This window comes from Vidua chalybeata, chromosome 17 (genome assembly GCF_026979565.1).
Source record: "Vidua chalybeata isolate OUT-0048 chromosome 17, bVidCha1 merged haplotype, whole genome shotgun sequence".
Taxonomy (NCBI): domain Eukaryota; kingdom Metazoa; phylum Chordata; class Aves; order Passeriformes; family Viduidae; genus Vidua; species Vidua chalybeata.
This window is the reverse complement of record NC_071546.1, coordinates 6,557,213-6,575,581: the sequence shown is the minus strand read 5'-3', so window position 1 is coordinate 6,575,581 and position 18,369 is coordinate 6,557,213. Positions and strand designations below refer to the sequence as shown.

Genomic DNA, 18,369 nt, shown 5'->3' with positions numbered 1-18,369 from the left:
TGCAGCTTTTGGTTCAAGGCCAGAACAGATGATGGACAGAGAACTCAAAGATTCTGTGTAGTTCTTTGCTTTCCATGGCCACATAGAGCACAACCTTAGTTCAGTTCCCTGGAAGTCAGTGGGTGGAATTAGGGCTGTTAGGGGAAAACATAACTGTGCTCTTGGACAGAGGGAATTTGGTGGTGAGTGGATCCTGGCTGCAGCTTGGTCAGGCTTCCCTTCTCTCATCACTGAATGTGCCTGCCAAGGCAGCTGGCACATCCCTGCTCCCAGGCTGGCACCTCCCCGAGCTGGACTATGCAGGCAGCACCTGGCTGGTAACAATCCACAGCACACCTACAACACCCCAAAGTTAAAGAGAGCAGCACATAAAGCTGAAATCAGGCTTCTGCAATAGCAATCTATGTGCTTCTGGGAGAAGCCAAGAGGTTTGTTTTGATTTTCTGTTTAAATACCCCTGTATGGCTTTACCAGCTTTGAGAAACAGAAAACCACATACTTTTTATCTGAACCTCCCCAGTCCTTTTTATAAAGCCTGCAAGTCCGTGTGAGGGAGGGCAAGTATTGTTAAGAACAAGCACAAACCAGATCATTTCACCTGTAACTAAACAGCAAAACCAAAGCTAAATTCATTTTTACTTTCTCACTTGGCAGCTGCCCAGACAGAAAAAAACATGAACCCTCTGTGAATTCACAGAACTACCAAAAACAGGCATGAAGAGGCATAACCATGTACAGTGTCCACAACCCCAATCCTCTTCTCTCCAGGTGGGATCTGTCTGCCTCCCTTGGAAATCCATGTGGGTATCTCATCACCAACACAGCCTCAGTTCCAAAGGCTTCCCAAGTAGGTGCCATGAAGGAGACCTCATGAATGACCAGCGTGGTAGAAATGCTCAGGGTCCAACGCTTGTGTCATCCCTTTGTCCCCAAGTGCTACCTGCTACAGATTAGCTAAGGAAACAAGAGCAGCATAAAAATCAGCCTTGCTCTGCAGCTGCATCTTTGTTGCTAGTGGGTCTCAAAGGGTTCCACCTTCAGATGTGTCCTTGTAAGAGGAGCACAACTGGCTCCCCCTCCCTGCCTTAGATACAAACTGAAAATGCAGAAGCACAGGGCCACCAATTGTACCTGCAGCCAGTGCCCATGCTACCAACGGCGTGGAAATGCAACAAGGAGGCAGATGTGTGCAAAGATACAAAAAAAATAGTCCCCAGGTGTAAAAAAATCCTACCCAAGGGACACAGCCCAGTGACAGAGCTGAAACAGCAATCCATGACTCTACTCAGAACACAGCTCACGAGAGGCTTCACTCAGCACTGCAGGAAGTTCTGCTCCATCTGGTACCGAAGCACAGACTGCAGGGCAGCAAGGGATGGTCACAACCCTTCTTCTGCACACTGAACTTGTGCCAGAGCTCTTTCTCCAGAAAAGCCAGCACTCTCTTGCTGCCACAGCCAGGCTGCCCCAGAGAAAGGGCTCAGGAAGAATTCTGTGGGGCGGAACAAGGTACGAGCTACAGCTCCTAAGGCTCTCTGAAAAGCAGCAGGGTGGACAGGGGCTTTTTTCCTCCGAGGATTTAAGGAATTACTTTATTCAAATCCACTAGTACCCAATTAAATTTTGTCTGCATGGCTGAGAAGGTGAGGTTCCATTTTATACGAGCTTTTCCTTTCCACTCTGAGCACCATCTCATTTCTTTTACCCTTACACTTCCTTCGTGCTATCCCTGAACTGAGGGAAAGCACTGCTGCCCCAGATCCTGTCAAGCTGGGGCTGTTCCACCTTGTTTCTCAGATAACACATGCCCTTCAGCATAATCCAAAGCCCCATCATTCATGACACTGCCCAGGCTGTTGCCAAGTGAACAGGAGCAGATGTTTAAAGGGAAATGATCTTTTATAGTGATTAATGCACTTTAATTACACCATTGTTCAGAGACTGCATTAGCTACTCTCTGCCTGATGGTTTTTCTACTGGCTTTGTTCTGTTCACTTCTGTATTCACCAAGTCACATCATATTTTCCTGTTTTTTCAGCTCTCAGTTTAGAGTCTGTATTAGTTGCATGTACAAACAGGTAACTTTTCACAGAACTGCCTGTCTGGTTGTGCATGTCACGTATGAGTGCTGTTAGTGGCTTTGCCTGCTCTGCACGAACCATTTACTGATTTATTCATGTGCATTTCTTGCCTATGGACTTCTTGACAAGAGTTTCTGAAATTCCAGTTTTAATGATGGCAAGCTACAGAAAACAGTCAAATAATGGAACAGGGCTGGTATTTAACACAGTAAATGACATGCTGGAGTGCAGCTGATGAAAATATCAGGTCTTTGTTTTCTTTTTAGAGAAAAAACATTTTCTGGCTTAAGCAGTGTACAGTAAATCAGTAATAAAGTTTGCTGAATATGAGCTTTTATTAAAACCAGTGATGGCAGCATCTAGCATGCAGGGCTGACAGACATCTGGAAGAGCTTTTGGCTTCTATAATTAAGAAGAACCTTGTGTGAATTTGTTGCTCAGCTTTTCCATTAGAATCCCCTACCCAAACCCCCAGTATTTTGCCCCGAAAGTTAGCCCGCAAAATCTCTGCCAAAAACAGAAACTTTTTTTCTAACATTTAGGGAGGGGAAAATAGAAATATAAGTTGGTTTTTTTTTTTTTTTTTCAGTCATTATGAAGCTAGGAATGCCAGATTAAACAATTTAAGGTTTCAGATTTTTGACTGAGGTGTTGGGGCAATGGCAAATCCCCTATTCTTTTACAGTGATGTTTTGAAGGCAGTGATTCCAGACCCAAGTCAAGGCAGTCAAACGTGTGCTGAAGACAGAACTCCTGACTGATCTAATCTCGCTCCAGCAAAGTACTCAAAAATGGGTGTCCAATGCCATGGAGGGACCCGGTGTGATGCCTTCAGTTTTAGCTTTCATATTTTCCAGATTCTGTACTGCATTAGTACATAACTCTGAACTTCACACAGAGTGTTAGCAAGTTCTCCTCACAGTTTAATCAGACAACACAATCCTTTTTCAGCCTGAGAACTAAGGGCACTATAGCAGCTTCAGGCCCAAAAAGTGTAAACAACAGGGAACTGAGGAGAGCAAACTGGGAGGATGGGACCTGAAGCTGTAATTGGACAATTAACCCCAATAATGGACCAAAACTTATACAAGTGTGAAAACTCGTGACCCATCGTCCACCTTGGGTGTAGCCCCGGCCAGGCTCTTGTACTGCCCAAGGAGTATCCTTCAAAGGCCTTTTAATAAATCCCTACTTTATTCCTTTAACACTACCTAGCCTCTGTTCTAGGCAGCCTCTCAAGGCATCAAGTGTTCAGACTGAGTCTGCAAGGTGATGAGAACTCCATGGATCGTATTTTGAAAGGGTGGAACAGGAAACCACCATGGCATTGTTGGCAGATGGAACCTCACCACAGCTCTGCCCAGCACAGCTGACAAGCCAGAAGGCACCAGCAACAGATCAAGGAGTCTCCTTCCAAAGCTTGGAGCTCGGCTGCTCAGGCAGGACCTCAGTCCTCTCCCAGTGTGCTCCCACTTGTTATTAACATCCTCCCCACAATACACTAAAGGCAGCTCAGGGCACTTCCATCCTCCCCATGGAGGCAGTGGACTTGTGCCTGGGAATCTGCACTTTTCACTCATCTCTACTCCATTTCTGGGGTGAGAAGACAGAATTCTGGCTTCAAAATGTACCTGAATGGTAAAAAAAAAAAAAAAACCAAACATCCAAAGGAGAGCTTTCAAGGCATTTTCAGCAAATAAGACACCTGGGTAGTATGAGGTACCAGGGTAAACTCAATGGCTGAGTGATTGAGAGATTTCAGAGGGAGTATGTGCAAGGAAGAGCAGAGCATTTTCCCCAAAATGACAGCAGTCTGCAGGAGGGCATCTCAGCAACAGAAAGGACAGTCAGGAGTGAAAGACACTAAGGGGGGGAAAGCTGGCATGGGTGTGGGAAAAAAGGAGAATGAGCTCTGCATCTGTCATCAGTGAAGGAACTGAAGAGGTAGGAGCCCTGCAGGCGAAAAAACCAAAATTCCTCCCCTTGGGAAAAACCTGCCAGAGCCTACAGTGGAAAGGACAAGTTCTTCAAGGGAGTGAGAAATTGCACGGTTTCTCAGAAATTATGCTCCCTGCACCAATCTGATGCGGTGATCTTCTCAAGAATTTTTACTTGTATCTGGATGGAGGCCAAATACAAGCTTAAACCACTAGCTCTTCCTAAACATATGCATATGCCAACACAGAGCCCTAGGCAGGAGTGGTACAAGCCAAATCCTCTGCTTTTAGCTCTGCTGGGAAGGGGAGGAGTAGAGACGGAGATTGCAGCCGAACTGCAAGAGCAACATTTGTGTCTTGCTTCCGTGACTTTATCTGGTTTTAATTAGTTGATCAACCACTTTCATCTTTCTACCCTTCTGAAAAATGGTGCAGATTGCTAAGAAATACTTGATGATTCCAGTGGTATTCATCATTAAAAAGATGACAGTCTGATTCCCCACTTTATTTCAGAAGTGGATCACATGCAGAAAAATCTAAAGATGGCTTTCTCACACTCTGATTCAGAGAAAACAAACAAAAACCATCCCAGTCCTGAAAAGTTTGAGTTTAATTCATTCCTAGGAAATACAAGATTAATTTTTTTTCCCATATGGATAAAATTTTCAAAAGCACCTGCTATGCCTCATTAATTTTCATTGGGAATTAAAACTTCTACTGTTTTAACTCCATGGGAAGCATAGTAGCTTAGGCAGCGTTGCCAGGACATTTGGTAGCAAAATTCTGCTCCCAATTTTACTCTGCTCCTGTACAAAAATAAAGGAATCATTCATAAGCAAAGAAAACAGTATTATCTTGCAGCCACCTTCCACATGGTATAATCATAGGGAATCTCCCACACTGAAGATTTTGGCTACTTCTATCCACACATTTCAAAAGCAGAGGAAAGTAATTTCATTTCCTCTGTCAGTACATTCCTCCCCACTCTGTTTGGCCGTTCTTCTCTCCATCTATAATAGATTCTTTGTTCCATTTCAAAAACTCAAAAATGCTTCAGCAGGTGAAAGCCACGACCCTGTTTTCTCTTTTATAATGAGTCTCAGTTCAGCCACAAGCACATCTGATAGATGCATGAAGGAAAAGCCTGAACAGGCATGCAGTTAAACCTGGGCTGGCATTAATGCTCACGTCCAGGACTGCCAGCGCAGCCTCGATGACAAGACATCCTTTCAAGGTGACCTGCAGGGCAGATGCCTTGGGCTGTTTATACTCCTGAGAGCTGCTTTTTACTGATGTAACTGCACAATAAAAGCAGCAGCACTTGTCTGGATTTATCATTGCCCAGCCTGTTTCAGACACAAAAGGAAGAGGAGTCCTCACTCTGGCTGTAGCCCAGCCCTGGGGTGGGGGTACAGAGCTGCATTGCCTCCAGCACGTGTTACCTCAGGCTAAGGATGAAGCCAAGAGAAACAAGACAAAAGTTATGTGATAGGTAAGGAAAAAAATGTTTGGTTAGCATTGAGATTTTTTAATTCCTCTTTTTTTTTTTAAAAAAAGTGTTAATTCTAAACAAGTTTAAGAAAAATAACTGAGAAAAAATAACAAAATAGACCAATTCTTTCACACTTCTGAAACCACTATTGTTTAAAAATAACCAAAGTATTCAATCAGCTTTAAAATCTTTCCCCACATGGTTTCTGTGTTTTGTCTTTTTTTTTTTTTTTTCTTTGAATGAGACAGTCTTTTTTATCAAAATTTTACTTTCACTGGAAGTTTTCTGTCTTGCTTTAACCCATAGACCAGACAGTGAAAAACAGATGAAAATTCCTGTCTCATGAATTTTTTGAGCCACATTAACTTTTTATTTTTTCTTTTTTGGAAGGAAAGTCAGCCTTAAGATTTTTCAGTGCTTGGAACCGGCACAAATAATTGCATGCCTTGTTTCCCTGGAAGTCCTGAATTTCCAGAAGCATTGACTTGCTTCACCAGGCTTCATCACCTGCTATTCCAGTCTGCTTTTCATTGATTTTTCTTTAAATATACTATTTTTTTTTTCCTTTAAATACACTATTTCTTTTTTTGGCTCAGACTTGTTAATTAAAAAAAAAAAAAAAAAAAAAAAGTAGGGTGTCTTCAGATAAATAAATGTTCTTCCTCCTCCTAGCAGGGCTTCACTACTGCCTTCTCCAGGTGCTGTTTTCCTGATCCCCCCTGCAGACACAGTACACTAAGGTGAAAAAGGGGGATGACCTCAGCAAGGATTCCCCTGCATTTCCTGCAATTAAAATGGGAGAGATTGAAGGAAGACAGAGCAGGGGGAGCAGCAACATTTTCTGGCTGAGCAGTCCACAGTCAAAGGCATTCAGTGCACATAAAACCACCCCAGACAAGGCACCTTCACCATTCACTCTGAAAGCACACTCAGAGAGGCAGCTTGAAAATTGGAGTGAGCTCATGATGGGGTTCACACCACAGACCTTCAACCTGGCAGCCTGACCAGAAATACTTCATGACACTGGTTGGACTCATTGGGTCTTTTAAGATTCATTTCAACAACAGTATTTCATTTATTCTAAGTCAAAATGAGAAAGCAGAATTTTTCACAAAGCCTTTTTTTGGTCTGTTGGATCTATTTGCCAAGTGGAGCAACCCTTGCAAAGATATTATTTTCCAAAGCATAAACTTACTCAGCTTCCTTACTGTGAATAAGCAAGTACCACACAGAGCAGGAGACATTGAAAAAGAAACACTGTGAGCTTACAGCCTACAGTGATTTGAAATATAAAATTGTATGTGTATGCATACATACAAAAGTACATAAATAATCTCTTTCAGCTTCCACATTCCTATTTGACATTCACAAGCTTTTTAATTTCATCACACCTCTTCCTATTCAGATCCCCCAGGCATGCAAGGGCTGCATGTGACTGCAGAAAACCACTCCAGCAGCTCCAGCTGCAGAATTAAGGCCCTTCATAAATAACTGCAAAATAACTGCTCCCAGAGTCAGGGCTTCCCAAACCAAGGGCTGCAGACTCCAGCTCATGACAATTGTCACTATTTAGGCGCCTCTTTCCACTTTGAATAACTACATTTTTTACTCCTTCTCCTCAGAATCACAAGGGCTAAAGACACAAATAGAAATATATACATGAAATTAAGAGTTTATTCTGCTCAGTTTTCTGCTTTCTCCTCACATGTCATGGTGAGTAAAGAGCAGCATCTATGCTGGAAAATGAAACTCTGGTGTTACCAGGAAAAAACTCATTCTCAGGTGTGTGTGTTTGCAGGGCCTTCTTTTGTAAAACATTTGCATCATCAATACACTGTAACATAAAGCAATTACATAAGCAAAATTAAGCATCCAGAAATGACTTCAGCTCTACCACACCAGGATGAAGCAGTGACAATAAAGCACTGAACATCACAGAAAGAAACATCTGCTTCAAAAAGTAGTGGAAAATCACAAATAGAAAACAGAGCTTTCCTTGCTTACCTGTGGAGCCTTGGGCACACCTGCCCAGATTCCAGTGGCATGAGAAAAACTACTTTTAGGCAATAATTTTTGTAAAACTAACTGTTCAATGAGGCAGGTAACAACTTCTCTGAAACTCTATTTAATGCAGCAGGACAAGATAAATCATCACAAGTTGCAGAGGGCTTGGGAGGGAAAGCACCTCACACAGCACACAGCTGGAGCTGCAGGGCAGCAGGAATTCTATCCCTGCACAGTTTAATGCAGTGAAAGTTGGCCATTAGCTGGAACAAGTGCCAAGGGAAAACATTTTCCAGAAAGTTTAGAGCATTTATACCACCCACATCCTAACAAAAAACTCCACATTCAAAAGGTAGTGATGCACCATTCACAAAGCTGCCCCAAGCCTCAGCGTGTGAGCAACTTGGTCTAGTGGTGGGGGGTTGGAACAAGATGATCTTTAAGGTCTCTTCCAATCCAAGCCATTCTATGATTCCTTGAAGCTCCCACAGAAAAATCAATGTATTAGAAAATACTTGCTCATGCTGCTTGAGAAGCAATACTCTTATTAAAATCCACAGGTAAGTGTGTGCAAGAAAAAGTGGCACTGACTCACAACGGGAAAGCTCTCACAGAGGACACAATGAGATTAATTCTGTCACAGAGAAACAGCAGATCAAACCCTGGTCTGAGACCCAGAAAACCTGGAGTTTTCTCCCTGCTCTGCCCCTGGCAACTCAGCTGATTCCTGGGCGAGTCCTTTGTGCCACCACTGTGCTTCCTGACCTGGAGAAGCTGCAGGACAAGTGTTCCTCTTTATGCACATGAAGCATTCACCAGTGCAAAGCTGTCCTACTCTCTGTGAGACCTCCAGGTACTGCAGCATTAAATAAACTGCAGGAACAAAAGACATATATATATATATATATATATATATAAAAATTTTTCCCTAGGGCTGCAGTTTACCTTGAATTAACATTGAGTTCTTCCAATTGCTACGAGATCGGGCAGGTTTCTCAGGACTACATTAAGGCCTCTGTAAAACTGAGAACTACAGCATAAATTGCCAATTAAGCTCTTTTTAGGGGCTGGAAAGTCTTCTGAAATCTTTAGGTGGAATCTGTTACACTGCTGGAGTATTGATATCCGTGCCAATGAATAATGACCAACGTGAACACGAGACAGCCAAGAAGGAGGCGAGGCACGAGACCTGTCCTTCAGGGCATGTTCTCTCACTCATTTTTGGTCCAAAATCTCTCCATTCCCAGACTATGAGAATTTCTTCACCATTTTGATTTACTTCTCAAACCTGTCAGAGTCCTGCAATGGCTCCAGCAACCCACTAAGAAAGGTAGGGCTGCCCCTTTATAACAGGCCTGTGTCAGCACCTCTGTTCTCAGCCTGTAAAGGAGGAGCACTTGGGGAATAATAACTCAGAAAGAGCTATGGGAAAAGAACTATGAAATGTAAGTTAGCTAAAGGACTTTGGATGTGAGGGAAAAGTCTAGGATAACAGTACAGGTGAGGCTGGAGTGAGAATGACGTACTCTCTCCTTGGTTAAATCCCTCAAGTCAGACTTTCTCCAAGCAGAGAAGACAGCAAAGAGCTGTTGTGTGTGTAGAAGGTTGAAGAATCTCTGATTGCCTCGTTTTCCTTGTCAATAAGAGAGCAGTGATGGTGATATGACTATGGCACTTCTGAACAGAACTGCTCTGGCAGTGCTACAATTTATGGAAATACCAGGTTCACAAAGTTTCAACCATTCACTGAATTTCTGGCTGGGTCATCTTCAAACATGTTGAGCCAAACCAGTTAATCCTTATAATATAACAAGAGCTGCTCTCCTCCTTTTGATGCTGCTTACCACACTCCTGTCCACAAATGCTGTAGGCAAGGCTGGTCCAGAACTACTGCAGCTGCTACGAAGGGCACTGCCAATGCAGCTGCTCACTCAATACCATTTAACCCTGAAGCTGCTTCCCAAATGCATGGCCTGGATGAGGAAATCCAACTGTACTCTGGTACACCTTCCCTGTTTAGATGGCAAGTAAGTCAGGTTCCTGGATTTAGTGAATATGTGGTTACATAAATCAAATTAATGAACTTCTAACATTCCCTTAGTCGCAATCCTTCCTCGTGGAGAAGAGCAGAGGATGCTGCTGGAAGAGAGGCTATCACTCAGCTGAATTCAAGAAGTTATCCTTCCCTCCTTTTCTTCAAAGATACAACTGAAGCCATCTTTTCCCTCCATTTTTGACTCAAAATAAAAATCAATTGTCATTATGAATAATATTTATGTAGTAGAAGTTGGTTACCTCACCAGTAGGAATACTGAAATGTCAATTTTTTTGTTCCTGTGTCTAAAACTGGAAGGCTCAAAAGGGACAAATGAATCAAGAGGTTGGCTGACAATGGCAGTTTATAGATAAAAGTGCAGCAGATTTCTCCTTTTAAAGAGCTACAGCACAAATGCAGTGAGCAAAGTATCATCATGTAATTGCTACTCATCTTGGAGATGTTAGGAGAAAAAAAGGACCATAATTAAAAGCAGTGCTTGAGCAAAATGCACTTTGTTACTCATACCAGTTAATAGAGTGGAAACAGCCAAGGGGAACAGGAATCTACTCAGAGCAAATGCTCACAGTGTTTTCCTTGATATTAACTCCATTAATAATTTGTTTCTGTGGGTATTTGAAAGTCAGGCTAAAATAACAACACAGGAATAACAAATGGGACAGCATGATTCACTTTGTATGTTCAGGTGGGCCAAGGCCTGATTTCCTACGAGTTTTGGTGGGACAGGCTGAAGCTTTTTTCTTTAAGCCCAGGTGAAAGTTAACCCGGGCCCAAGCTCCCAAAGCTGCTGGCTGTTAGGTTTATTTCCAAGACAGAGGGAAGGAATTTTTGCAGGGATAACCAGAGGATATTAACAAAGAGGAGTCACAGAAATCTTGCCATCCAGTCACTGATGCTCTGCAGGACAGCATGGTAGTAAAAAAACCCAAATAAAACAAATGCACCACCCAATGCCATACACACAAATGTCCCTGTTTTCCTTTGCAAAACCTGATCTGATAATGAAAAACACTTCCTGGAAGTGCCATTTTATGATATTAAACAGGCCTCAAATAACTTAAAGTACAGAGGGACACTGACATTTGAACTGCAGGAGTTTTGTTTTCCGTCTTGTTTTTCCCCACTGTGAATATTACATTTGAATAACTGAAATTTTCAAAATCTCTTTTCCTCCTTTCACCATGATGTAATGCAAGTGTTGCACAAGAATAACAATGTAGAGCTACTGCTGCTGGAGCCAAGTTTGGCACCAAGAGAGATTAGGGTTGGCACCATACACCATGATCTTTAAAATAAATTTGGCAGCCTTGCTCTTGCCACTGCTGCCATAAACAGCAGTCAGGGCAGTAAATGGAAAAGTGCTGAAAGAGACTGTGAGTTTGTAACTGGAACAAAGATGCCCATTAGCCAACCACTTAATCTAACACCTTCTCATATATGAAAAGTTAGGAGTTTTACAATGGCATGTCAAAATTAGCAGCAGTAGCAGGGACCAAAGTGTAACATAACAGTGCCTTTCATCTGTCCATCACACCAAACTGAGCCTACAAAACCCACCAGCCAGCTACCTGTCAGCCAGGAGAATTAACATGCACAACTGCAAATTCCACCAGATTATTCAAAGAAAAATACTTGATCTATACAAGAGCACATCTGTCTCAACAAATTTTCCCTTTCCAGTACTTTTCAGTTATGCTTTCCTGGGAGGACATTTGCTCCTATTCAGTGATGCTGGAACAGCTCTCTGGAAAGAGACACATATGTGTGTTTTTCTTCTTTAAATGCAGATGGAACAGAGGAGAAATGCAAGGTTTCCTCACTGTATCCCTCCTGGCTTGAACTGAACAAGCGTGGGCTGGTTTTCTCTGCTCTATAAAAGGAGTCTGATGATTTGTGATGTGGACATCTGTCTGCAACTGGACAGACGCCACCAGCTTATTTCACACAGACAACTAGACAGCCATGTAATAGCAGCATCTTTCAATTGCTATCTTCATTTTTTTTTTTTAAGAAACCTCATTACCTAGCAGAAGAACTCCATATTCCATTCCAAATTTCACTACATTTAAAAATTCTTTAAGCACCAACTCTCAAATAAGGGACCACCTTCACCTGTGAGATAAAAGTCAGAAGCATGTGTGGTACTGTAACAGCTTTTTGTCACTTGGTTAGCACCAAAACATGTAAGAACATTCAAGGCAGATTTCAAGCAGTAACTTTCATCAGCAGTGCCAACAAGTACTCCTAATGGGATAGCCAGCATGGTGTTTGTGTAGGGAGGCACACACAAGTTACAGACTCCTTCTGCAGCTTTGTTTCAAGGTGAAAATGCACTTTTTCCCTCACTACCAAAAATCAAACTAAATGAAAAAAATAGGGTCTGATTACTATAACCTAACTTTTCTGATGGCTTCATATTCTTCAAAAGTCCTGTCAAATACAAAAAAAAAAGGGCAACTTTCAATGATGACAAACCATGCTATCTTTTATTAGATGTTCACAGCTTCAGTGGCAAAACTGGCATCTTAAAGCCCACTTTGTTTCTCTAATGAGCACTTTTCTCCTATCATATTATACCCTTGGGAGCCCCAGTCGAACTCTCAAGAAGCTACTCTGTGACACAGCTCATCACCTCTGAGGCCACCTGCCAACAGCAAACACTCAAGCCCGATTTGGGACTGCTGGGAACAAGAGGGATCCAAACCAGCAAGAGGCAACTGTGTCATTCACAGATAATTCGAGATAATTCCCTGCAGGTACAGAAAACGGCAGCTCCTAGAGTTCGTTCAGATAATCTAAGAAAAGTTTTATCATCTGTACAGATTAAAACATCCAGCTGCAAGTAAAAGCCAACTTTCACTGCTTGGATATTTGAGAACAAGCTCACATGTGCCATGGAGAAGGTGACTGCCTTAGAATTAAAACTCAGATTTGATCTGCAATTTCCTTAGCTTAAAGGCAAATTTCGCTTGCACACACAGGACTTCAAAGGCCCTCACCTTTCTGCAGCCCAGAAGAGCAGCCTGACAGCCTGGTTCAACAGTGCATGTGTTTCCTGACATTGGATTAACTTCAGCTCATCACCTTCAGTGTAGCTTCTCTCTGACACTTTTATGGAGTAACTTCTAGCACAGACAAAAGAATCAAAGTCATTTCCTGCCTCCAGCTACTACACAGATATGGCACAGATATGTCCAATTCACTCACAAGCAGCACACAAAGATACTCTTGCTGACTCCAACTGTTTGCAGCAATGAGCTACCAGAAAATAAAAAAAATAAAATCAACAGTGCAAAATACATGAATGCAGTGCTTGGCTTAAAAAAAAAAAAAAAATAAAAAAAAAATACAGCACCTCACCTCTTTTTCCCAGAAAATCTGATAACTCTAGTGAAAAAAAAAAAAAAAACAAGGAGTGAGGGGATTGTCCCTAATTTCAGACTGTTTTGCCTTTTTTTTTTTTTTTTTTTTTGATTAGTGCATAGATAGGAGTAATACAAAAACTGGAGCAAAGGTAACTGAGCTCAAGCAAGTTACAGTTCTGCATTAATTTCCCTCAATCACTAATTAGAGAGCCACCTTGAAATACTAACACAAATAGAACTGCTATTAGAAAAACAATTTACTTTATTTCTCGAGTGGAATAGTCAGAAATGGCAAGTTCAATGCCATGATCCAGTGGCCAGGGCTCTCATAAGGGAGACTTGGATTCAGTCCTGTGTCAGCCACAAGTTTCCTGTTAGCAGAGTAGTTTACAAAGCCAACTCCTATTTAACCTGCCTGCTTCTATTCCCCTCCTCTGTAAAACAGGGGTTTCTGCATTTTTACACTTCTGAGCACGCTGAGCTCAAAATTATGGAGACAACATGCTGCACTCAGGTAAATCTGCACAAGGATATGAGGAAGAAAAATATCTCAACACCAAAGCCAGAAAAGCAGCCCTACACCTACAAAAAATGCCATGACACCAGTGTATTTCTAACTTTTGCTTACCACTTCAGAACCTTTCTCTGCTCTTGTGCCCGTGCAGGGAGCAGGCACTGTCAGAACCAAACAGAAGCCTAAATCTCACATTCCTATTCCCTCCTAGAGCACATAACATCCCTCCTCATTCCAGCACCCAACTTCTGCACAGTTAAACTCTCCCTTTAATTCACATCTGGCCGTGTAACTCCTCTATCCCAGTCATGTCACTCCAGTTGGTCTGCTCCTGTCTGGAGAGGAGGTGCCAGGTTTGTGCATCTCCTGCTCGCACATGTCCTGCCGTGCTTCACGTGGAGCATGACCAATGTGCTAACCCCTGGACAGCTGCTGGTTTTACAGGCTGTCATCACAAAGGCTGCCTGTGTGCCTGCTTGGAGGGGGTGATTCTTTAGGAGCCCAGCAACTGCATTCATTCCTTCAGTCCAGCTGCAAATTTAAGCGTGGAATGGAAATGCCGCAATTAAGAGAACCGGCTTTGCTTAGTTCAGCTTCTAATCATAAACTGGCACTGGGGGATCATCTCATGTCTTAAAATCCTGCATCCTTCAAACACAATTCCTGAAGGTTCATAGGGTGCATTTTCAGCAATAGATATTGCAGAGTAAAGGGGTGCAAAGATTCTAAACTGCAAGGTGTCACAGGGGAGGACAACATGTGCCAGCACCTCCATCTCCTAAACTCATCTAGGAACTGCTTCCTTAGTGTTCATGTACCAGTGGGTGAAAGCTAAGAAAGACAAAAGTCATTAAGAAAATAACACAAAATAAGAAGAATGTGTGACACAGAAGTAAAAATCTCCTGGGATGTGGGCTTGAGAAAAGCCTTTTGAAATGCTGTGGAGTACTACCCAAAAACAGAATTTCTGAAACCTTTCTGTGCAGTGGATTAAAAAAAACCCCAAAACAACCCCAATAAAACCCACAAAAACTTTCAGTACAATTTCTAAACAAACAAAACAAGTTTCTGCTAGAATTACACTCCATCTATTTCCCTCTAATTCTTGTGGACTGCCAAGAACTCGAGTTTCTGGCTTGTTGGAGAGAAGTTAACAACATAGAATTGAAAAAGGCAATGTTTTCCTTGTCCTGCCACATACCACTTTACCAGTAAATACGTGAGACAAATAATTTGAAAAGCACGTACACACACCTTAAGCAAAAGTTCAAGTTTTAAGAACAACAGGCTGACAGTGAAAGCTGTAAGAGTTAAGATTTTTCTTGAAGCTAAGCATACATTTTTCCATGCAAGCAGCTGAATCATGGATATTTTAAAGAATAGTTTATTAAGCACAATATAGCATATCTCCTACTCAGCTCTATAAAATATGTCCAGTGCTGCACAAAGCATTAAAAAGCATTTAAATCTGGAACTTGCTGGCATCCACTGGCACAGCAGAAGAATTGAGAGAACTAATCTAACAGCTGTCTGGAAACACAGCAGATTTATACTGAGGGTTTAGTCATTAACTGTAGTTATCTGACTTATACCAGAGCACTGAATGAGCAGTGGTGGTCTCTAGATTAGTGCAACGTATGGCAACCCCTAAAATACAGCCCTGGCTCCAGGATGCTGAAATTAATTGCTTTGCTTCTTAGTGGAAGCATTCCACTCTGGTTAATAAAAAAGTGGAGTCAAAGAAAAAAGCCAAATAAAAGCTATATACAACAAGTTTATCAAATACCTGTGCACAGAATGGGCTTATTAGTCTTCTGCATTGCTAGAGAAATTAATTTGCAGGCTACACACAACAACTGAAAAATTGGCATGAATTAATGCCAATTAATTCACTGGCATTATGAATGCCCAACACTTTTTCTGGATCCTGGTATACATTTGTATTTATTTTTTAAAGGGAAAAGGAGATAACATCAGAGATACAGAGGCATAAACAGCATCCTTAACTGTATGGAAACTTAAATCTAAGTATGCATTTGAGATCGCAGTGTATGGCAAATATTGCTAATTGGGTTAGAATTCAAATGTCAAGTTTGGTGAATTCAAGGGAAAAACAGCTGTGTGAATACCACAAGAATCTATTAATAACTGAGCATATAAATGAAATTCTAGAAAGGCTGGCAAAATTACCCTTGGTTACACCAAAACTTTGGGTTCATGCCAAGAAAATCTCTATGGTTTTTGACATGAGTACTCGGGTGGAATTCCAGGGGAACTTCACCCCAAAAAGAAGTTTTCCTGTGCACCTCCTAACTCTTCCTGATGACCATGTGTTCTCCAGGACTGAAGGACAGCTGAGATGTTACAGACTTGGGAAGTAACTGAAAAACTTCCTGTGGCTAATTCTTGTGAGGACTGACACTGAAGGTATGAGAAGCAGAAATCACTCCGTATTCTGCCAACAGCAAGGCAAGCTGCTGAGAAGCTTTTCACTGTCATTTTGTTTAACAGTTTTTAAAGACTGATATTTTTAAAGACTGCTATCAAGGACAACACTGAGGTAATGTGAAAGCTGAGCCTGGCTGCTCCTCTCCACCTCCCATCCCCCAGGCCCTTCTCCCTGCAGTTTATTTGGCAGAGAGGCGTTGCACAGAGTCTCATCCAACATTGCTACCCGAGTGTTCCTGAGCACGATTAATTTGCTAAGGATACAAATCTCCAAACAGCACATTAGTCCTGCTGATGATTTATGAAATGCCAGAGATCATTCTCTCACCAGTGATAAGCTCTTTCAAGCTCTTGGTTTTGTATGAAACCTCTTGCAATTTCTAATGCCGTTCCTGACTCTGCATCACTCCCAGACAGGGCAGGGGCAGAGCTGCAGCAAGGATTTCTGTAATGAACTGCAGGTTATGTATACACACAAATAAAATGGAGGGTCAGATTATGAATTCTTGCATACTTCCATATGTAAAAAGCTGAGTGTGCTTTGGAGCAGGGACAAGCCTCACTAGGCAAACACTCTGTTTGGGCTGTTCTCCCAGGATGCAAGCACTCACCAGCAATTGCAAAATTAGGGAACGTTTCCTTTTCTCAACTGCTCAAAATATTGTCCTTGGCACCCCAATGGCCCGAGATACAAGAGCAGGGAATCCAAATACTCAGAAGTCCAGAATACTCCAAAGTCTCAGAAACTTCAGTAGTTTTTCATATTTCTTTGCCAGACATTGCTTATGCTGTACAACCCACCTGAAACCCACAATACCCCAAGAGTTACTCAAATCCCAGCATCCCCTTGACCAGAAGACACTAGTGATACCCAACTGCCCTCAGCTATGATTTTATTCCTTTGATCAATGACATACAGATTATGTTTTTCTTTTACAAGCAACATTTGCAGTCAGCTTGTGTTTCCTTGTGTTCACTCTCCACATTTATGCAGACTGTAATTTATTTTTACCTATGTGGAATAACCACAGATAGCTGAAAATATTTAAGATATGAGATCTTCACTACAACTAGCCAAGAATCCTACAGCTGCTCTTTTTGTTCTGACAAGTTAGCCCTTACTTAAGAAAAACACTTCAAAACTGGAACAGTTGGGGTTGATAGGACAGTTTTTGGAACTTTTCCTGAATCTTAAGGGCTGGCATTAGCTACTAATTCCTGTAAAAGTAGGCTACCACGAGACACCTCTACTGAGTTCCATTTGTTTGCTGTTGCTGCCTTCCCACAAGCATGCTGTGTTTCCAAAGGGTGCAGTTGCCTCTCTCCCCACTGTATTTACTTGTGCTGAGACATAGCTGGAGCTCTATCCAGCTTTGCTGTCTCTAAAACAAGACATTAATTTGTAGGCATCAATCAGCATGCCATCCCTCAGGGTGTGCATGCCCAGGGTTAGCCAGGGGGATTTTCCACTCGTGGTGCCTCCAAAGTCAGATGTTTGAACCACCTTGCACACCACAAACGTGAGGTCACTCCAGGCCTGCCCTGCATTCTTTCCCAGCATAGAAACAGGTCAGTCTGGTCAGGCTTCTATGCATAAACAATTGATTTTTACTTGGTAAAAATCTTCTCAGTCCTGTCGCTATTCCTCGTGCACATTTGTATCACTGAAATATTTCAAACAACTCAGTAATGTCATGTATTTTTCTGCCCTGTTCCAAGTGTAGAATCTTCTCTAAGGTTCTCAAGATTATGACATTGCACTAAGAAAACTTCACATCACCTCCAAGTTACTATTACAAGCCAGTGAGAGGTATAAAAACTGAATTTAGAACCTGGGTACAAAGAGAAGTAACAGGCAGGAGCAAACAAGATTTGGGAATTGGTTATGAAATCCAGACCTTCCATTCCTATAATAATGAGCAATCTGGAATTGAACTGCATATATGCTACCCAAATATTTGCCTTCTTTTTACTTTATCATAAAAACTGATTAATGTGTGTGCATTTAACATTAGGGCACTGTCAGTTATAAAACAAGACTTGTACATTAGACAGAAAAGCCATTTCAAACCTGCAGTTTGTTTTGTAAATCAGTATAACTCTGGTTGCATTTAATAAACGTGAGAAACAGAGAATTTTACATATACTTGTTTAAATGTACTTCTGTGCTCAGACAAGCCTCAGAGGTTTGGTTGTTTCAGCTCTACAGTTCTGCCCACGAGCTGGTAAAACCATTATTGCCACAAAAACCTCACAGGAGCAATAAAGCAAACAAACAAACAAACAAACCAACCAACCCAAGAGCCCACAAAAACCTAAAATCAAAACAACCTATCTTCATCTGCATGCACAGTCTGACTAAAAAACACCCATGCAATCAAGCTACAACTAGCCCCTGACACCATCAGCAACCTCTGATGTCAGAGATCACCTGCAGTGCACGAGGCTTTTAAAACTAAACATTTCTTTTCA

At 41.9% G+C, this 18,369-nt stretch overlaps 1 protein-coding gene across 6 annotated transcripts in view; it reads right to left on the bottom strand.

Moving 5' to 3' along the window:
- EYA2 (EYA transcriptional coactivator and phosphatase 2) overlaps positions 1-18,369 on the bottom strand; it is an 89,096-nt gene that overhangs the window by 52,023 nt on the left and 18,704 nt on the right. The window contains exon 1 of one of the 6 annotated variants that reach the window (XM_053958975.1): positions 12,570-12,642. The exons of the other annotated variants lie outside the window; for them this stretch is intronic. The gene's annotated coding sequence lies outside the window, so the exon portion shown is untranslated. Of the gene's footprint in view, positions 1-12,569; positions 12,643-18,369 lie in introns of those variants that run through there. 6 annotated transcript variants of the gene reach the window in all.